The 13,918-nt window shown below is 46.2% G+C and overlaps 1 long non-coding RNA gene across 3 annotated transcripts in view; it reads left to right on the top strand.

Moving 5' to 3' along the window:
* Positions 1–13,918, top strand: part of LOC146175659 (uncharacterized) — a 305,977-nt gene that overhangs the window by 25,011 nt on the left and 267,048 nt on the right. For all 3 annotated transcript variants that reach the window (XR_014701452.1, XR_014701454.1, XR_014701453.1), the window contains exon 2: positions 12,884–12,939. This is a non-coding gene — a long non-coding RNA (uncharacterized LOC146175659). The remainder of the gene's footprint in view (positions 1–12,883; positions 12,940–13,918) is intronic.

Below are 13,918 nucleotides of genomic sequence, written 5' to 3'. Positions count from 1 at the left end.
TGAACGACTTTACTGCGCAGGATGTTGACGTCTTTGCTTAATCCGTCTCAGCGAACCTGCTGCCTCACTTTGCGCCAGTCATGCAAAGCAAATCATCGTTTCAGAGCGGAATTCCGCTCCGCTCCCCGTTATTCGTATATGGCGCAGCGGCGCCAACGTATTCGGCATTCTCAAAACCGTTACGTAATATACGACACGTTCCGCATTCCTTCGGTCTTCGCAGGCATGCTCCTTCACCCATAGCCACTTTATGGTACACCATTATACTTCCCGTGGAACGTGAGGGGATCTAAACATCCGGAGATTTGGGTTTCTATAGAAGCTCTGCAGTTTTTGATGATTAACCCTCTCATTTTATTTTCCGATCGATTGCTAACGGCAGTAATAGCGAACCACACAATCGATGCTAATACTGTTCTGAATAAACGTGGCAAAATCGTACAGTTCTGCGTAGCTTGACGCTCACTCGCCGTTCAGACGGTGTGTGGCCAGCAAGCTCAGCAGCTCCAGACATGACGGAAAATTGCGCCGCTAGCCCTTTCAGGTACTTTGAAAAGTTTCCAGTGACTATAAAAATAGCCGCAAGGTAGTGCCATCTGATGACCCTCAAGCAAGTTACATGAAACGGCTCGAGACTCGAACCACCACAACATTCAGGCTAGCAAAGAAAGTAAGCTGTCATCGATGTCATAAAACTCGGTTCGTCAGTACAAACACTCGCAAAATTCTAAGCACGCATGCTAACGCATTCCTGCATTCTTATTCCCTGTGATGTGATGTGATGTGATGTGATGTGATGTGGTGTGGTGTGGTGTGGTGTGGTGTGGTGTGGTGTGGTGTGGTGTGGTGTGGTGTGATGTGATGTGATGTGATGTGATGTGATGTGACGTGACGTGACGTGACGTGACGTGATGTGATGTCATGTGATGTAGTGTAGTGTAGTGTGGTTTGTGTGTGTGTGTGTGTGTGTGTGTGTGTGTGTGTGTGTGTGTGTGTGTGTGTGTGTGTGTGTGTGTGTGTGTGTGTGTGTGTGTGTGTGTGTGTGTGTGTGTGTGTGTGTGTGTGTGTGTGTGTGTGTGTGTGTGTGTGTGTGTGTGTGTGTGTGTGTGTGTGTGTGTGTGTGTGTGTGTGTGTGTGTGTGTGTGTGTGTGCGCGTGTGTGTGTGTGTGTGTGTGTGTGTGTGTGTGTGTGTGTGTGTGTGTGTGTGTGTGTGTGTGTGTGTGTGTGTGTGTGTGTGTGTGTGTGTGTGTGTGTGTGTGTGTGTGTGTTGTAAAACACGCTATGCGATTGGTCGTGAACGCATCTGCAAGTTTAAGCATGTTTTAATTTTTAATTACTGCACGCCCTGAGGGAGAGATGTAGACCTACAGGATAACGGAGCCACGTAAGTCGCTCAAAGGGGTTAAGCTAACAAGGCAGGGCCTCTTAAACGAGGCTTTTAACGTACCCTTGGAATGTGCATCCATGTAATTCAAGGTGGCTTTGTGTTGTCAATGACGCTTGTGCGGTGCAGAATCCGCCGTTTAAATTATTATTTGCGCGGATGCCAGAACACAACGACAAAGCTTTTGTGACTTCTGCGGGGAAGTTGAGTCAACAAAACATTTCCTATCCTCTTGCCGGTTCGCTTTTGAGTATAAGTTCCTCTCATGATTCGCTCTTCTGTCACCAGTTGTTCGGTGTGAGCGCCTTCAGTGCAAACGTAAGCAGGATCTGAGGATTTCTTTACGACTACTTTATGCAGCTAGCATATTTCCTCTAACTCGTTTCAAAAATTCCATAATGCGTCTAAATATTCTTTAACGTCGTTTATTTCGTTTTTAAGAAACGTTGCATTTTATTTGTACTTCTATGTATTTTATCGTAAAGTACCAGTTTACTGGTATCGCTAAAGAGGAAAGTATACAACAGGGATATCTTACCTGTACTCACCTATATGGGGCTGAAACGTGGAGGTTAACGAAGAGTTCTGCTTAGCTTGGGGACAATGCAGAGTACTATGGAACGGAAAATGATATAGGTGTAACATTATGAGATATGAAGCGTGCAGAGTGGGTCAGAGAAATAACTCGAGTTACACACATTCTAGTCGAAATTACGAAGAAATGGGCATGCGCGGGACATGTATTGCGAAGACAGGATAACCGATGGTCTTTAAAAGTAACCAATTGGATTCGAGGGGAAGAAAGCGTAGCAGGGGGTGGCAGAAAATTATGGGGGCGGATGAGGTTAAGAAGTTCGCAGGGGTCAAGTAGATGCAGCTAGCACAGGACCGGGTTAATTGGAGGAAAGGAGGAGAGGCATTCGCCTTGCAGTGGGTATGAGTCCGGCTATGGATGATGGACTATACTACATTTAAGCTTTCAACCGTTTTTCTCGCAATGGTTGTGTCAGTTTTCTTAAAGTTCCCCACTACACCCTTGCCAATCCCCCCTCCCCCCTTTCCTGGGCGTGTGCTACATATATTGGAGACCACTAATGACTACTGCCGGTAACGGATAGGGCAGTTATATTAAGAAATGTGTTTTTGGTAGTAGAAATCAAAACAGGAGTGAGGAAATTAACGTGCACATGTTTTGCGCCCTACATGACCAAGGTGTGGAAAAAAAAAAAAACGAAAAGAAAAGAAACTACTCAAGTAATTCGATTCACTTTCAGAGCTTGAGAAGCCAAATTCACTTTAGAGAACGATGCTGCTTCTGTGATCATTGTTGTCTTTTTTTCTTTACGAAGATGACGATGATTATGGCTGTGTTTTCAGGGTAAAGTTTGTGCAATTATTGATTACTAGCGAGCGCACTTGAAGAGTTTGAGAATTCTTAGATTGATTCTAAAAAAAAAAAAATCCTATTAAATGTTTTGGAACTAGCTCCACCACCCTGCTTGCACCCAGAGCTTGTGTGCGCAGGAATCTCGCATCTAAACAAAGGGAGAGCTAAAGAAGCTCGCTGGAATGCTGCTCCGTTCTGATAGTAGCGAGTTCCAAGGTGTACGCGCTGGGTCGGCTTTGGCGCGTCCCCACCAGCGTCTTGGGTTGCCATCCGCGCCTAATGCCGCTGCTTCCGCGTCAGCGGCGCTGCCAAGGTTGCTTGGCCGTGACATTGATTAATGGCGATCGCTCTTATCCAAAGATAGGGACTCGGGATGCACGTGCCTTACTGCGAAGTTTACCGTTCTCCGTTCTTATCTCTTTATTATTATAGGCAACATCGACAACCACTGGCAAAAACAAACAAACAAGCAGTCACTGAAACTCCGCGGTATCAGAAACTCTGCACGATATATACAGAAATAAACCGAGCATCAGAAGTTTGCTTTGTATTTTGTTTCTTGCCACGGAGACTTTCAAGTTGCGCGACGGAGCTAAAAGTGATTATAAGGACGCCGGTGTCTGGAGTGATGCTGAAGAGTGGGCGATTGTGTGTACAAGGACATGCTTCCTTGCCCTGCTGTTGTTGTTGCTATATTTTTCTCACTTTTTTAATATGTCTATATACCGTAGCGCCCGCATGCTTGGGATGCTTAAATCTAGGTCTCCCTGATATTGGATAGATTGTAATTTGCACGGCGAGTTTGTATACTTTCCTGCTTTACTTGATCTTTACGTGAGGTGTGATTGTACTTCGCGATCTACAAGATTGACTTAAGTTTCGAAAAGGGGGGCGAGCTAGAAACTTTGCCCACCGCGGCGACAGGAAAAGCTGCGTTCTTCGGAGGAAGTAAAACCTGAAGAGGCGAGTTTGCTTCCGGGTGTGGAAAGAATTATATTTCTTTATCATTTGCTGGAGATAAGCGAAGGATCATTTTGGATTGAGAAAACGCTTTTTCAGCTTGGGGTTAGCTGAATGCAAGCAAACGCGATGAAACAACATCTTTATACCCTGCACAGTGGTTTTAGCGTCTTGAGGTCGAGATTAGTGTACCTAAGCAGATCGCACTCCAATACAGACCAAGTGGAACTGCCAATAGTTGCGCCGGTGTAAGCACGCGCGTAAAATGTATCGCACCTACGGTGCTGCCTTGAACCTTTGCTTATGCCATTTTTGTCTCTGTTTTTATGCTTTTCATCTGTCGAGCTTCCTTCTATACGTCAGATGTCAGTGCTTGTAGTTTCTTTTTTCGCCTGCCGTGCGTATTCCTTGGTTTTGTCAAGAAAAGCTGAACAAAATGAGCAAGGATTGGGAAGGATGAATCAGCGCGTTAGCCAACACTTTGGCAGGAAGTCTTTTTTTTTTTTTTTTTTAGTTTTTCCGCATCGTTTTCACTTATATCCCATGCCTGATTTTCAGATGCTCCGATTCTCACGCCACCTGTCGGCTATTCTAGGAAACATTCCTCTCGGGCAGGGTGAAGGTTATAAGGGAAGGGGGAAAGCAGACAGAGGGAAATCTATGCCGCGCCCTTCCGTCCATCAGCCCTTACGTCTGCCAAGACGCATTCGCAAAAGAAAAACTGAGAGGCCGGCCGGCGAACCCGGTTGCGCTTGCGCGCGGCGGGGGAGCGATCCATCGATCTTGCAGGCGACCGTCGGCGCGAATTCCATTGGCGCCCGGCGCGCGGTCAGCACTGCCCACTGGCGTGGACGGTGGTCACGTGATCAAGAAACGCCTTACTCTCTCTTTCTCTCCGTTTCGCTGGACGGACGCTGACCCCTGGCGAGCGGCCGGAACGAGTATTGACGGCCGAGTACAAAAAGAACAAAAGAGAACGAAGCGCATCCGCCAATAGGATCGCGCGATGGTTTTTCTGCACTGCTTTTGTGAGCAGTGGTACGGTGTAAGAGAGGCAGCTGGCCAGTGGTCGGCCGAGGCTGTGCGTCCGTCCATGACGGAGGGCGGTCACTCCGAGTGCCCTCCCGTGTCGTCTCCTCCTTTTTTCGGACGTTCTCCTGGGAGGTTGGCTATACCGCTCGACGTAGCGTTGTGGGGGTAAGCCTGCATTGAGGGCGTGGTCGCTTTTTCTTCAGTGCAAGTTTTTGCAAACACCGGTGGTTTTGGGAAAGAATAATTTGAGTTTGCTGGCAGCACAGTGTGCCGTGGAAAAAGCCTAAACGCTTGCAAGAGTTCAGCTTGATGAAGAGGAACGTGCACCAACCACGCTTTCGTTCGAGTAATCCACGGTGGTTCCGTAACATAAAATGATTCGCTAATTAAAACTACTAGCAAGTGGCTTGCGATATCACAATGCTCGCTGATGATGTTTTTGAGCGCGTCGATTGTTTCCCTTATTCTCTCATCGTTCCTGCCCACAGTTGTATGTAATTGATTACTTGTAATTATAACTACATTTTGAGTAATTTTGAAATATTGTAGCAGATGAAATAGTTTTAATGCAGCTGAAAGCTTGACGAATGAAAGCTGGTCGCAAGCGGCTCAGAGCCCAGATCAGTCTGCGCGCGTCTCTCCTCTTCTTCCTCCAACTCCTCACTTAGCCGCTACGCGGTGTAACAACGTAATTGATTCTTTTTTCCAAAAATAACGTCTGAAGTCATGAATTATTTTTGGTAGTTTATTACCAGTTATCAATTACTTGTGTGCAGAAAAGGCTACGGGGGCGAAGGGTTCGTGAAGATGAGATTGCGTCAAATATTTCGGCCGCACAATAGTGCGCATGGCTGCTTGCGCTCTCCGCCGTCTTAGCGACCTTACCCGCAGTGCCTTTTCATAACGGCAACAACTAAACACGGGGCTTCATTGAGGATGTCTGGTTTTATAATACCCAGAAATGTGGCGCAACAAACACAAACACAAGCGAAGAGAGACAACACACGCGCACAAGGCTTGAGGGGCTAGTTGGTGCTGCATAATACCCAGAAATGCGTCTCTTCGCTTGTGTTTGTGTTTGTTGCGCCACATTTCTGGGTATTATGCAGCACCAACTAGCCCCTCAAGCCGTTATTTTGAGATGTCTGGTTTGGTTTACCGCGCTTAACGTCCCGGAGAAAACTTAGGCACGAGAGATGTCCATGCAACGGGCTCCGAAAATTTCGACCACTTTGGGTTTCATTAATGTACACCGATATCACTGCACTGCATCGAAAAGCGGCCGCCGTGTCCGGAATTCGATCCTGCATCATTGGGTTCAATAGTCATGTGCTCTAAAAGCTCAGCAAATACGAGCGAGGGTGCAAGTTGTTCGCACGGTGTACATAACACCGCATTACCCTCTAGTGCTTATTTGTAGAGGAGTCTTCAGTCTAGAGGATGATGTCTTAACAATTAAACGTTGCCAAATCAGTGGCGACAAGTCTGAAAAATAACTCCTGTTGAAAAAAGTTCAAGAAAGCCACACACTGGTTTATGGCAGTTTGAGAGAGTTTCTGTTAAGGCGATAAATTTGAATTAAAAGTAACGCAATTGTAATCGATTACTGTTCTGTAGTTAGGAGTTACTTTTCTTGGACTGTGATTGACCGCTGTAATCAGTTACATTTCAGGCTAAGTAATTGTAACTGTTATCTTTTTTATTATTTTTTTTTTGTAATGTGTACAAGTCGTTAAAATCCTGCCCTGTGGGATCTTGGGGCAAATTCTGTATGGTGTAACATTGTGGCGCCTTGGTAGCAACCGGTTCTTGAAAGGAATAGAGGGTTCTGCGGTGGTTCCTGTGTCCAAATGCTGTCTTAAATAGGGCTCATGGGATGGTCATCTTAGTCGACTTCTTTAACAGCCACGAGAGGCTAAAGCAAAAACATTATGTAAGAAGCTGAAATTACGCGACACTAAATCCTTCGTTTTATTTAATGCACATCGTGAGTCTTTGATGTATCTAATCTTTATATATATATACTCTTGACAAAGATCGGTCCCCGATCGAAACGTTGAAATAAATGCACTGTTATGTTTTAAATTCCTGGGATTCATTTCCACACACACACGCACGCATATACACACACACGCACGCATGTACACACACACACACACACACACACACACACACACACACACACACACACACACACACACACACACACACACACACACACACACACACACACACACACACACACACACACACAGACACAGACACAGACACAGACACAGACACAGACACAGACACAGACACAGACACACACACACACACACACACACACACACACACACACACACACACACACACACACACACACACACACACACACACACACACACACACACACACACACACACACACACACACACACACACACACACACACACACACACACACACTATTATTACAGGGACATAAACGCTTGCTCAATGCTGTTCCAAGTCAAACACCAAGCACCTGTTGTAAACTAATACACGGTGCCAATGTTGTACAGCTTCGATGCAAGGAAAGTTTCCGAATTAGTAGGCACATTTTGTGTATGGTGTATAGAAACAGTCACACTACGCCCACTCGAATTATCACTCTGGTACACGGTCATTCGCCAAACCAAACTTTCCGAAACCCATTTCTACCGAAACTGCCTCCCATGTTAGTGCTTTGCTTGTCTGTAGCTCATGCTCGCATTCTTTCAAAACCAAGAGTGCGTAAACTTCTCGCATCAAGTTGCGTATAGGTCCAATCACCTGCCGCCACACTTTGCCGAAACTGTAGAGCCACCGGTTGATTCGAACTGCGGGGTATAATCCCCGGAGCCCGCCCCAAACACTCGTCGCACGAACATCCTTCGTTGTTACTCCATCAGCCGAACTCTTCGGGGGATAGAACTGAAGCAGCGAAGCCAGAGTTGGTGGCGGTGTTGAAGAGGGGGAGTTATTCAAGCTCAACGTATGACACGTGTCGTGGTGTTAGCGTCGTCTCAAAGGGCAAACTTTCAGCGCAGTTCGAAACAAAGCCTTCGTTTGTCGTCCAGCTGAACTGTATACCCATGTACGGGCTTCGATGGAGTTCCCATCGAGCGCGGCTGGTTCTTTGTATACAGAAGCTTTGTTAGCTCGTAACAACAGCTATAGCTCGCTCGCTCGAAAGGGAGTTTTTGCAACTCCTGCTCACACACATCACGCCGGAACAGAACGCGCTCTGCTTTTCTTTTTCTTTTTTTTTTCTCGTATTTTCACGTCGAAAATCCCGTATTAGTTCCATTCCTCCCGAGTTCTGCGTCGGCAGAAGAAAGGCTTAAATCAACGCGTTGTGCATATACCGGCAGGTACGCCTTTAGGCTTTGCCAGTGAGGTAAGAGAAAAAATAAAAAGCTTTTTCACGCATCGGTGAGCGTTCGGGTGACGGCGCGAGGCGTTCAAACAATGCACGGATAGAGAGCGAAACTTGATTCCAACGAGAACTCGCGAGACCCGCTTGTCGACAGCTACACGTACAATTTCTGGCGAGGCAAGTTGATGGACTGTAGTACTACGGCTCAGCAACCAGGTGAAAAAGAAATAACAAGCTACATAGAGAATTCCACTTGTTTGAGAGTCAAATTTTGAAATACCCGGACCCACACGGTGCGAGGCGAAGCGCTCAAGGCGTCCCGTGTTTTAAAGCTACCTTCACATATACATCGAGGTCTAGGTACCGAATGCTTTGTTGTTGTTTTTTTAGCTGGCGAGAAAAGGGAAAGCGTGTTTCGACAATCCGGACAAATTGTGGCGCTGCCAACAATCCGAAGACAGGTATACGGTATACTCGTGTCGTGTTGTACGCTGCTAAACAGCGTTCGAAGCACAGGAGAGCGGCATGGCTTCGACATGTGTCAGCGCTTCATGCACCTAATTTCGAAGGTGGCAGCATTGGCGCCTGAAGCTATAGGGATTCCATTTCCCTTTATGTTGTGTTGTTCACGATTTCCTGTGTATACTGTGTGCATAAATATCTGCACAACTATAGAAAGCCACATGAAATGAATCGTAGGCACACTTCTATACGCAGTACGCGTGAAAGCTGTTCATAAAGACCTGGGCAAATTTTCAACAAGAAATCGAAAGCTGATCTTGTCCGCGTGTCGCAGATCTATTAGCTGCTCTTTTAGTGCGTTGCCAGAGTCGCGCTGTTTGCCTGCACACACACACACACACACACACACACACACACACACACACACACACACACACACACACACACACACACACACACACACACACACACACACACACACACACACACACACACACACACACACACACACACACACACACACACACACACACACACACACACACACACACACACACACACACACACACACACACACACACACACACACACGCACACGCGCACACACACACACACACACACACACACACACACACACACACACACACACGCACACGCGCACACACACACACACACACACACACACAACTCAACCGAACCCAACCCAACCCAACCCAACCCAATCCAACCCGCCGGGGTGGCGCAGTGGTTACGGCGCTCGACTACTGTTCCCAAAGACGCGGGTTCGAATCTCGGCCTCGGCGGCCGCTTTTCAGTGGAGGCGAAAAGCAAGGCGCCCGTGTGCTGTGCGATGTCAGTGCACGTTGAAGAAACCCAGGTGGTCGAAATTTTCGGAGTCTTCCACTACGGCGTCTCTCATAGCCTGAGTTGCTTTGGGACGTTAAACCCCACAAACCAAACCAAACACACACACACACACGCGCACGCACGCACGCACACGCGAGCGCGGTTAGGGATAAGTAACTGGCTTTAGATTTTAGCCCTGGGGCTATAATTAGTTCGCTAATAACCTAAATACGCTAATTGTCTTTTTAAAAATTTTATTGTCAGTGGTATGTTGTATTTTCGCAATTAGAGCTCGTCATCTGTTACGATAACCGAGAGAAAAAAAAAACTTTTTTAAATACATTCTAGTGTTTCAAGGCCCACAAATGTCCCCCTGCATAGCGGCTTCACCCTGCAACATCGCACTAGCCTTCTTGTGTGACATAGATCGCTCCACCCAGAGGTTTCGTCAATCTGTTGGTGTCAAATTAGAGCCAGAGAGGATCGAGCGCGGTGGTTCGTTGCAATTCCGCTTCGACCTCTGCCTCGCTGCTAGCCACCGCGACGGTACCCAATGCGCACAGTCATATAGAGAGATTTAGCTTACCGTGATCCGCGATCCGCCACCGTGACCCACTATCGTGCGTGGGAGGGGCGCACAAGCTGATTGGTCCCGACGCGGCAGGTCTATGTGCCAACATCTAGTATGTGGTGCCATCTATCGGCGTCAAGGGATCTGGGCATGCGCAGTGGAACGCGCGGTGGCGGATCACGGCAGCGGATCGCGGATCACGGTAAGCTAAAACACAGAACCGGGTAAGTGGAGAAATATGAGAGAGGCCTTCGCCCTGCAGTGGGTATAACCAGGCTGATGATGATGATGATGAAAACAATATTTTGCTTGCAATCCTGCCTCAAAGCGCATGACGCCGAGCGATCTACGCCGGACGCCTCCGATTGCACTGCCTTATGGTGTGAAGCCGCATAACAGCCTGATATCTGTGGGCCTTGTAACGCGTGCTATAAATTTAAAGATTTTTTTTTTAATCTTGTGCACTGTTTGGAGGACTAGCTTGAAATACGCAGGCACAACAGCTTGGTGTAAACATATTTGAGTCAGGTGCTTTCCAAAGGCAATTTACCACATTATATTGATGGTCACTGACTTTCAACAACCCTCGCTTAGTTCGGATGGATGGAATATAGGAGCATCCCCTTTGAAACGGGGTGGTAGCAGTAGCTATCATGCTCATTTTTCTCCCTATATCTTAATTATTGATTTAGACTGGTTAACTAAACCATCATTCTATTTATTAATTTTTTGTTTCTACATTACTGACATTATGTCACTTCTCTGCTTTTAAGCCACCAATCTTCCAGTCGTTTTTTGCAAGTTTCCACCGCCGGTTTATTCACCCGGCCCCTAGTACCTCTAAATCCCAGAGAGTTCAAAAAGGCCTTGTGGCGCCATCTGGTAACTGCTAGGTCAAATTGTGGATGTTAAACTGTGGCCTCCACGATCAGCTCCCGCGCGACAGCGTGCTTGATCTCGGAGGCCACGGGTTGACGAAGCTATGGGCCAGTCCCTTGCAGCGGGTTGACCCTAATTGTAGCGCCATCTGGAAGCTGCGCCGTCGAATGATGGATGTTTTCTCCGACTAAAACATGCAAGCATGGTTATAACGAGCCGAAGTATCCACCACGATGGCTCAGTGCACGCTCAGCTACTGAATCTAACTACCCGTATGCGAAATCATTAATATGCTCCCCACCACCAACCAAGAATCACCTCCGGTCTTGTCTGTACCGTCACTCTGATTGGCTAAACTGTTGTGAGGTAATAACAACGTCATCTTGCTCGGGTAATTCAAAAAGTAAGTCCGGTATAGCGGCTTCAACACGCTACTCTCTCCGGCGAATCTTTCAAGTTCGCCAGCCAACAGAGAGTGATGGAGCCTATGAGTGATATCTTGTAGCACTTTCACATTAAAAAAAAAAAAAAAAAAAAAAAAAAAAAGCTATCTGAGCATATTGCAAGTAGGGTTTGAAACCGGATACTCGGGTTTTTTAGCCAAGTGTCTGAACCACTGAGCCATCATGGAAGGTGATTTCCCTTGTATAACAAGGTTTAAGTATGCAGGGGAAACATTCATCACATGATGGGGCGGCTCCCATTGGCACCACATCTATGGTTCGCCCGGTATACAGAGGGACTGGTCAACAGAGCATCATTAACCCATGGCCTTCCAGGATCAAGCACGCCGTTACACCGTAGCTGATCGTGGAGGTCATGGTTAAACCGCCAATCTACGCAGCGATCCTAGATGGCGCCACTTGTACAGCTGAAACTATAGATCCCTAGCTCATGCATAGCCACAGAAAGTTTGTATCGGGAAAGTATCCTGTAAAAAACAGCAATTGCACTGAGTAAAACAAGACAAAAAAGAGCGTTATTTTGCAATATAATCGACTCAACAAAGATAACTCTTACCAATGTCTTAAAATTACATTGTTTCTTCTTTTTTAATACAATAGCATCGCCCAGACCGGGCGTTTTAACGAGCAATTTCAGCGGTGTGTTTCTTACCAAGAAAGAAAGCATCAGATTTCCTGTTGGATTCAGCCGATTCAGTTCTTACTTGTGTAAGATGTCTAAATATACTAGGCTGCACAATATATGTTTGTATGTATACTGCATGGATCTTTATAGACCCATCTGTCACACTGGAGGAAACACTGACTGCTATGGCTGGGTGGCTGGTATACATATGAATGAAATCGAACGAAGAAAGAACTAAAAAAAAAGCAACTCCAATTTACTAAGCAACAGCATCTATATGCATAAATCCTGGAAGAAAAAAAAACCAACACTGATAAACGAAAGACAACAAATAAAAATAAATAAAACATAATAGAAAATGGGAGCGAAAGCACACAATGACAGCTATGCAAACTTAATCACTCTTTCTTTTGTAATTTGTGTGTTGTCCGTGAGGTAAGCAGAAGCTGCGTTAAGATAACGCACGTGTCACTACTGCATTTTGGGATTTGGCGGGCTTCCCAGATTTCCTTCGCCAACTGATCGCTACAAGATCTGAGTCTGGTTCAGAGAAAGAAGCGACCTTTGCATTTCTTGCAGTGCTCTGACAAGTGTTCACCTGCTTGTTGGCGTAGTGAAGAAGCACGTTCACCTAGCCTTACGTTTAGGCATCTAGAACTGATAGACAATTCTAGGTGGCGCATGAGACGAGCGGCTTCCTGTTTTTTGTACCACATACAGGATTCTAGCTTTGCAAGCTAGAGGGTTGCTGAAAACATATCAACCCCAAACGTTTCTGCCATTTTCTTCACATTCTGCGAGAACCTGTGCACATAGGGCATTACCTCAAACTTCCTTTTGGTCCTTTTTGCAGTGGTAACAGGATGTCTCCTTTTTCTTCTTTATCTTCTTGCAGGTTTTTCCTGAGAGCTCAGCGACTACCTCAAAGCTTCTCCAGGGAAGCCAGCCTTCGTGAGTCTTTCAACCTGATTTTCAAAACTTATTCCCACTCCGGAAGGACATGACTTGAGTGTATAGACATGAGTTTAGACATGAGTGTAGACATGACTTGAGTGTAGACTTGACTTGAGTGTAGAGGCTGCTATGCCTCTTTTAATGAGCTTCGAATGTGTAGCACTCTCTTATACCGAGGGTCGTAAGATCAACAAAAAGGCCCAGCAGGATTAAAATAGAGGTAAATATCTAGAGACCCAGAAACTGGAGTCAGCGGCCGGAAGTTCGGTGGAAAAGGTCAATGAATTCATGATCCCTTTCAAATGGGTTAAGATCGAGTCTACGGCTGACTGAGGCTGATAAAATTTTATTGAGAATAAGGGTGGAGGTTTGAGAAAACTAAGCTAGCGTACCGCAGGCCTTTGCACGTCCAGCTCACAGGTCTAAGTTTTCTTTCTGGCCTCAAACACAGCAGCAGGGATTCATATCCTTATTTATGAATTTTGATATGCAGTCTGAGTTGGGGAGGGTCCCCTTCTGTAGCTGTCTTCATATGATTTGCTGGTGCCTGGTACTCAAAATAAAATCACCTCTAGGAGAAATTTTTGAACAACAATGAAATCATCGACATATACAGGCATGCATACAACGCGCTCATTGCCCAACCTGGACAGAAGCTGTCGTCCAAACTTAGGAAAGAAAATTCCACAAAGTACAGGCGCTACGCTTGAGCCAATACAAATCGCATGTTTTTTTAATATAAGAACGTTCCATATGGTTAGGGATTATGGTAAGAAGTTCTACAAACGAGTCAATGTTAAAACAGCAAGAGGTCTGAAAGGACACCGGTCCAACCTCTTCACTCCCTCACTGCATTGAACCGCCCACCGTGCGGCATCTATTCAAAAAGTTCCTCAATGTCCGCAGAAAAAGAAAAGTTTGCATCTTACAAGTCACCGTGCAGTTTTGGTATTTTCTTCGTTAATTTTTTCAATTA

Source organism: Amblyomma maculatum, chromosome 10 (assembly GCF_055883805.1).
Source record: "Amblyomma maculatum isolate TAMU_Amacu chromosome 10, ASM5588380v1, whole genome shotgun sequence".
NCBI classification, from domain to species: domain Eukaryota; kingdom Metazoa; phylum Arthropoda; class Arachnida; order Ixodida; family Ixodidae; genus Amblyomma; species Amblyomma maculatum.
Note: the sequence above shows the minus strand (reverse complement) of the source record. Positions and strands in the feature narration are given on the sequence as shown.